The sequence below is a fragment of the Sceloporus occidentalis genome, unplaced genomic scaffold, assembly GCF_023333645.1.
Source record: "Sceloporus occidentalis isolate IW3139 unplaced genomic scaffold, rSceOcc1.0.p SCAF_4, whole genome shotgun sequence".
NCBI classification, from domain to species: Eukaryota; Metazoa; Chordata; class Lepidosauria; order Squamata; family Phrynosomatidae; genus Sceloporus; species Sceloporus occidentalis.
In genome coordinates, this window is record NW_028316984.1 from 140453532 (window position 1) to 140462289 (window position 8758).

The window sequence follows — 8758 nt, forward strand, 5'->3', positions numbered from 1 at the left end:
TTGGAGAGGGTGTCAAGAGATAGGCACTTATATGCATATGTGGTGGGGTTGTAAAACTGTAAGGAAATTTTGGCAAATTGTATTTGAGGAGATAAAAGAAATAACAAAAATTGATTTAGAATTTAGTCCAAAGATAGCGTTATTATCTTTATATGATAAAATTAACTGCACCCAAGTTATAAAGGATCTAATTACAAATTTATTAACAGCGGCGAGATTAATGATAGCAAAAAAGTGGAAAGACCAGGGAGATTTACAAATACAAGATTGGTATAGAGAGATTTGGCAAATAGCAATTAATGATAAGTTAACTAGTGAAATTAAGTTTAGAAGAGGAATAATCAAGAGAAATGATTTCGAAGCAATATGGGAAACATTTGTACAAAAAGTTTTAGGAAAAGAAGGAGGTGTTTTACCACCAGAGGAAGAGTTACAATTCTGGAGATAGAGTAATAAGAAGATAGGCTCGGGTGATGGGGAGCACTTGGGGGAAGGGGGGAATTATGAAAAGTATATGATTAAAAAAATATGAATTAAAGTTAGATAAAGTAGTAAAGAATGGAATATAAAGGTATATATTATATGTATGGGGAATATAATGTAAAAGTTTTTTTATATATTATTGTAAGGTGAATTTAATCAATATTTTATCAATTTATTATAATAACATGTATCAATTTCATTCTACCAATAAAATAACCCAGTTACCAAAAAAAAAAAAAAAAGGATGAGCTGGCTGAAGCTGTTCAGCAGGGAGGGCTGGCTGCTCTGCAACAAGGAGAGCTGCAGTCTGTTCCCTGTCTGGAAGACTTGCCTGGGCCCTTTCCTCAGCCTCCTCATCAGACTCTTCCTCCAGGTCCCAGTCCTGCAGCTCTTGGCCCATGACAGTTATGGATGATATTATAATCAAAGTAGAAAGCAATCATTCATTTAAGGCAGATACTAGATGTGGAGATAACAACCCCACATGACCAAAAAAGGAAATAGGAACAAATTACCCTCCCTCTTTCTGCAACCAGCTTGTGACAACTGGCGAGTAAACACTGTCTAAGATTCCACAGCATCCTCCTATACTTAATCCAGCTACCACCTCAGATCTCCATTTTGAGATGCTCTCAAGGAATGTTGCTGGCCTCGCATTATATGATAAAAAGATAACTAGCTTTCTAATGAAACGCAGAGTTGTAAGCCTGCAGGAGACTTGGATCTGCTCCAATCAAACTAATGTTAGCCTTGAAGGATATAAACAGTGGCTGAAGCCAGCATGTAAATTGACTAAATATGATCAGCCAAGTGGAGGATTAATTATCTATGTAGCTGACAAATATAATATCAAATGTGTTGAAGTAACTGTGGTTAATCCTAATTTTCAATGTATTAATATAATGAATTCAAATACCAAAGCTAGCATTTATTTGATAAAAAATTATATTCCACCTAAGAGCTCTATTTACAATTTTGGTTACTCATGGGGGGACTTAGAATCATAGAATCATAGAATCGTAGAGTTGGAAGAGACCACTAGGGCCATCCAGTCCAACCCCCTGCCATGCAGGAAATCCAAATCAAAGCATCCCTGACAGATGGCCATCCAGCTTCTGTTTAAAGACCTCCAAGGAAGGAGACTCTATCACTCTCCGAGGGAGTGCATTCCATTGTCGAACAGCCCTTACTGTCAGGAAGTTCCTCCTAATGTTCAGGTGGAATCTCTTTTCCTGTAGCTTGCATCCATTGTTCCGGGTCCTGTTTTCTGGAGCAGCAGAAAACAAGCTTGCTCCCTCTTCAATATGACATCCTTTCAAATATTTAAACATGGCTATCATATCACCTCTTAACCTTCTTTTCTCCAGGCTAAACATCCCCAGCTCCCTAAGTCGTTCCTCATAAGGCATGGTTTCCAGACCCTTCACCATTTTTGTCGCCCTCCTTTGGACACGCTCCAGTTTCTCAATGTCCTTTCTGAATTGTGGTGCCCAGAACTGGACACAATATTCTAGGTGAGGCCTGACCAGAGCAGAATACAGTGGCACTATTACTTCTCTTGATCTAGACACTATACTTCTATTGATGCAGCCTAAAATAGCATTGGCCTTTTTAGCTGCCGCATCACACTGTTCACTCATGTTCAACTTGTGGTCTACTTGGACTCCTAGATCCCTTCACACATAGTTCCATTCAGCCAGGTGTCACCCATCCTATATCTGTGCATTTTATTTTTCCACCCTAAGTGCAATACCTTACATTTCTCTGTGTTGAATTTCATTTTGTTAGCTTTGGCCCTGCTTTCTAGTCTATTCAGGTCATTTTGAATCTTGATCCTGTCCTCTGGGGTATTAGCTATTCCCCCTAATTTGGTGTCATCTGCAAATTTGATAAGTATGCTCCCAATTCTGTCATCCAGGTCATTGATAAAGATGTTGAATAGCACTGGGCCCAGGACAGAGCCCTGTGGGACCCCACTGGTCACTTCTCTCCAGGATGAAAAGGAGCCATTGTTGAGCACCCTTTGGGTTCGGCCGGTCAACCAATTACATATCCATTTAACAGTTCCTTTGTCTAGCCCACATTTTACAAGCTTGTTTGCAAGAATGTCATGGGAAACCTTGTCAAAGGCCTTGCTGAAATCAAGATATACTATATCCACATCATTCCCTTCTGTTAAGGAAAAAGCCACATGGGATATACAGTAAGTGAAATAAAACATGTATGTGAGAGTCAGAGTGACTCAGCAGAAGCCAATGGAGAACCACACAGGTGTGAATGGTAATACAATTAACAAGTACTGAGTGCCAAGGACAAGAAATGCATAGTGAATAATTGGACACACCTGACAATTGTAAAGTGGTCAAGGCTGAGATGATGAAATCATCAATTCTGGATAGAAACAAGAGAGCCAATGAGAGTGGTTGTACACGCCTAGTGGGTGGAAACAGACCACAGTGGGTGGTACCATGCTTTGACTATAATAATGACTATAGATCCCAATGCATTGTGTGGGTAGTAGCAGTGGATAGTAGGAGTGAGGAGTATTGTTGTGTTGGAAAGTTTGGAGCTGTGTATATAGTAGAATAAAGTAGATCTTTTATATAAGACTACTGGGTTGTCTGGTGTCTTGGGTGAAGATACAAGAACCAGCTGGATCCTGAAGAAGTGGGAAGACTTCTGTGGAAGCAAGAGTGAGAAGGCTTGGAGAGTTTGTCAGGGTCTTCAGCCTGTTCTCTGCAACTCTTGCAAAGATATAACAACTGGCCAAAACTGGTCAGCGTGGTGCACAACCAGGTGGTGAGTTCCAGTCCAGAGGTGAAGAGCCACAACTCCCATCATCCCTGACACCTTCATCTACCAAGCTGGTAATTTTATCAAAGAAAGAGATTAGGTTTGTCTGGCATGACTTGTTTCTCTGAAACCCATGTTGACTTTTTGTGATTATGGCATTGCCTTCTAGATGTTCACAGACTCTCTGTTTAATGATCTGCTCCAGAATCTTTCCTAGTACTGATGTCAGACTAACTGGACGATAATTGTTGGGATCCTCTTTTTTCCCCTATTTGAAGATGGGGACAACGTTTGCCCTCCGCCAGTCTGCTGGGATCTCTCCTGTTTTGCCGGAGTTTTCAAAGATTATTGCCAATGGCTCTGATATTACATTTGCCAGTTCTTTTAATACCCTTGGATGTAGCTCATCTGGTCCTGGAGACTTAAATTCATTTAGGTTAAACAGGTATTCCTGTACTATCTCTTTACTTATTCTGTGCTGAAATTCCCCTATTCTGTCCTCTGTTCCATTTTCCTCAGGTTGAGCACCCTTTGCCTTTTCTGAGAAGACTGAGGCAAAGAAGGTGTTGAGTAATTCTGCCTTTTCTCTGTCTTCTGTTAGCATTTTGCCATCTTCTCCACGCAGTGACCCTACCGTTTCCTTCTTCTTCCTTTTGCTGCGGACATATCCAAAAAAGCCCTTTTTATTGTTCTTAACCTCTCTAGCAAGCCTGAGTTCATTCTGCGCTTTAGCTTTTCTGACTTTACCCCTACAAATGCCTGCTATTTCTTTGAATTCCTTTTTTGTGATTTCCCCCTTTTTCCATTTCTTATACATGTTCCGTTTCAAACTTAGCTCGGTTGAAAGTTCCTTAGTCATCCATCCATGACTTGGAGACATTTATTGAACAACTTGAATTCAAAAACCATGGATATAATGTGATGGGTGATTTAAAGGTCCACATTGGCCCAAATGAGGCGTTCCTAATGAGTAACCTTAATATGCATAATTTACAATCTGAATTTTCACCCTTAAATGCTGGCCGAGAATCAAAAGGATAGTGTGATCAATGAACATGGTAATGCATTCTACAGTATAATTTTGAAATTTAACTTGTACATCCTCAATGACAACCAACCTGATGACAGACCAGCCAATATAACTTTTCTTGCTGCATGGGGAAGAACCATGGGGATTATGGTATGCTCTCACCTGATTTCTTTTATAAATCCATTTGAAGTAATTTGCTATGCAGAGACTGGCCATTTTCCTATGCATTTCTCATTGTTCATCACATCAGAATTATGTCCAATACAAGAAGAAAATCCCAAGAACATCTCCAATTGTAACCCCTGTAAATTAATTAGATGGTCTATTCACATAACATCAATTGTTGAGGTTATTTTATGATGAGAAATGCCTTCAACTATGCAGCAAATTCACTCATATGCTAGGTTATAAAGACCTAATTATGCAATTTTCTGAAATATTACATCCAGGTACTAAGTAGCCTGTTTAATTTCCAAAATCAGAAAAAATGAGTGTGTTCAGGGTGCTAAATAGACGTTTTCAAACAAAAGTATTTCTCTTTTAAAAATACAGTGGGACGTCAGTATGCACGGACTTGCCATCCATGGATTTCAGTATCTGCTTTTTGTGGCTCCTTGTTGTGCCCTAGAAAGGCCAGATCGGGGCTGCAACATGTGGTTGTCATGGCCCCGATCTGGCACAGCTGAAGGTGGCTGCAGGCTGCCCCTTAGGGGCAGTCTGCACAGCCCCTCAGTTCTTAGGGAAGCATAGACAAAGGCACATTTCTGCTACACTGTTGATTTAAAGCTAGACCCTAATAGGCTTGGCTTTGGCATTTTTTATATTTAAATATTTTTCCTTCCTTCATAAAGACCTAAGCCTTAGGAATCTTAAATTGTCCAATAACCTCCAGGCTCCGAGTCCCAAGTCCCAGCCCCAGGTCCAGCCAATGGGACTCCAGTCTCTGCCTCCAAACCACCCCTGAAGCCAAGCCCAAGACAGAAGCTTTAGAAGGGCAGGAAGGAAGGAAGGAAGGAAGGACGGACGGACGGACGGACTTCAGTGCGTTTGTCCCTAATAGTGGTGCAGCTACATGGCCATACTGGCATTAGGAACAATGGGACTTGAACATCCATGGATGTTGGTATCCATGGGGGAGAGGGAGAGTGCCAAATGGATCCCCCACAGATACCAAGGGTCAACTAATTGCTTCATGAGATCAATCCTTTTCTTCATTGAGTTTGGTGCAGCTTCCCTCCAAATCTGGAGATAGAGCAATTTAGCCAAACAGAACAAGCCTACACATCCCTTTCCAGAAACAGATCCTACTGTGTTCAGTGGCTTGAGGGATCTGTGGTCCATTGGTGAGTGTTCTGGCACTGTTGATGCTGGCTGATATTGCAACTCCCCCCTCAGCAAGTAGAGCCAGTCGGAATCTTTTCTTCCTGATAGGAGCTGTATGTTTGTGTTTGCCTTTTAAGAAAATTAGTACATTTTCAACTCAGGCACCCATCTCATCTCTTGCATAGCCTCTCTCTCATTGGGCCCTTTCAGACCACACAGTTACAATGCTATATTCCATTTTAACTGGGGCATGTACAGTAAAACTGGGTTAAATGCCCTTTCTCTGGCCTCCTCATAAGTAAGAAGTCTTGCCTTCATTGAAACTCAGAGGAGACTCAGAGGGAGAGTGGCTTGTTCTAGTCCTAGTATGCTATTTGTAATTGGTTGTTATTTTTGCTGCCATTGGAGAGCTGGTGAATGTTTTATTGATTGTTATGTTATGCTTTGACTATCCTGCTATTTTATGTATTTGTAAAATGTTTTGTATAATTATTCAAACTGTTATTGTGCTTCATTATTCTGTAATGCTGAGAGTTATGATTGGGAGGAGGTGGAAAGTAAGGGATTTTTTTAAAAAAATGTGATTTTATTGTAATTTGCATTTTATTGTCATCTTCTGTTTTATAATCCCTTTGATTCCTTTGGGGAAAGGCGGAATATAAATAAATTGTTGTTGTTGTTGTTGTTATTGTTGTGCCATGAAATCAGTTTCAATCTCCTTTCTCCTGCCTCCTTGTGAGTAAGAAGTATTGCCTTCATTGGAATAGGATCTGTGCAGTGAAACCAATTTAAATCCCCCTTCTCCTGTCCCCACAAGAGTAAGAAGTCTTGCCTTCATTGGAATAGGATCTGTGCAGGGAAGCCAATTTAAATCCCCCTTCTCCTGTCCCCGCAAGAGTAAGAAGTCTTGCCTTCAGTGAGAATTGGGGGGGGGGGGTGCAGTGAAATCTGTTTTAATCCCCTTCTCTCTGAATTACCTATGGCTCATATTTCAATAACTCTGCAGTGGCAGAGGCACAGATTGACTACAGGATACCTACTGCCTGGCCACAATGTAGTGCAATAAGATCCATCAATTACAGTTTCAATTATTATTTAAGAACAGCTTGATAATCTCCATATAGTTTGGTGAGGCACTAGAGCTCTCCGGCTACGAATTCTAAATACCCCTTTCTATATGCAAATCCCAGGATTCCATGGGATGTTGCATTTAAAGTGGAGGATAGTGCTGCAATTGTGGATTGGGAGTCCATGGTCTCTGTTGCTGCTGCCAAATACTGAAATGCTTTGGGTGAATTTGTGCATGTACAAATGAGAAGGGACTTTTAGCCTGCCCCTTCTTATTCTTGCAGCACTCCACTCAAGACTTTCCTCCAGCTCTATGAACACAGTTTTCCAACTAATTATGTGTTCCAGTCATCAACTTTATGAAGAATTAGTTCTGTGTTTTGTTTCATGGTGGTGTGTTCCTTTTTGCTCAGTGCTCCCCCCCCAGCCTTGCATCATCCTGTTGAAATGATGTAGACCCCAGGCTAGGATCCGGCAACCATATGTAGATACAATCTGATCCTACCCCAAAGGAGCCTTAACCTGGTCTAAAACGTTCAGGTGTTTTCCATATAGTTTCTAGGAAACTCCAAGGTGACAGTCAGCAGACCAGATGGCCCCTCACGGTCTGTACCTTTCTCTGCCATAGCTTCTGGTGAGAAGACCCCCATTGCAGCCTCTGACATGGAGAGGTTGCTGCTGGCCATGTGCGTGTAGCCAGACAGGAGTCGTCTCACCAGGAACAGTGTATACAGGTATGGGGTATGTCGCAATAGCAGGTCCATGGCACAGCAGAGGGCAGGCATGTAAATACCTTCTGTTGCTGTGCCAGCCTGGGGACTCACTCGGAGCAGGACTTGGGACAGGATAGCACTGGCTTGGCCTATACTATCCTGCCTATCTACTTAAGACCAGTGGTCTGAAGTGTCACATTTGTCATCAACATGCACATTTCCATCCTTTTGTTCCTCGGATACAGTAAGTACACCTTTCACTTTTCAGATACCTATGAGTGGTAAATACTAGCCTCTGTTCTTTCTTCTGGTGATCACTTTCACACAAGTAAAACAATTGGTGTGCAGTCCCATTCATGGGGAACATATATCAAAAGCTATATATCATCATTACAACCACTGGAAAATTCTTTGGAAAAGTTTAGCACTGCAAAGGAAAAATTTCCACCTTAGCTACTTTGTTGTGACCAGAATCTGCATACAGTTGAGGAAAGAACCTTTCTTATGATACAGACAACGTGCCACAAAATCTATTATCCTATTTCTGAATAATTAGTAAATGTGTACACATGCAGATTGCAAGTGTCCCCATCATCTAATCACCTTCTGTCATTCTGTCCAAGAAGTGGGTTGCATCGGATGGCCCTTGTGGTCTCTTCCAGCTCTATGATTCTATGAATTTCTCACCTCATTTCCAACCCACAAGGTTTTGAATTTGAATTGACATTTTCATATACAACTCGCTCATATAGGTCTGTCTCTGGATTCTCTACTCCAAACATGCATCTGAGGAAGTAGACCAAGACTATGAAAGCTCATGTTACCAACTTCTTTCTTTCAATTAGTCTCTAAAGTGCTACAAGATCCCTTTGCATACTGATTTTCCAGACTAACACAGCTATGTCTTTATATTCTTTTTGTGACTGTCTTTCTCTTTCCAGGGGATAAACCTTTCTATGTTGCTTCCTATCTTGAGTAAAAGTGATCCCTTTTTAAACCTTCTGTTGTTACATTTTTCTCTTATGCCATCACCAGGATGAATGTAAGCCCCCCAGGTCCAAAGATAATAAAAGAATTGCCTGTCCATGTGATTCCTAGGCCCCCAGATGCATAGAAAGCTGCCTCCCAAGACAGGGCTGGTATGACCTGAGAGCTGAACAAGGAGGTTGAATGGGAGTAATGCTCTTTGTAGAGCTGCCTGCTATTCATGCATTCCTTGCATCCTGTGATTCTTTTTTGATTCCTGATTTCAGTCTATGATTTGATTTTGCATTTTGGAATATCCTTGCCTGCTTTTTGTTGACTTGTTAGACTGGATTCTTATTTGATTTGCACTTTGGATTCTTCT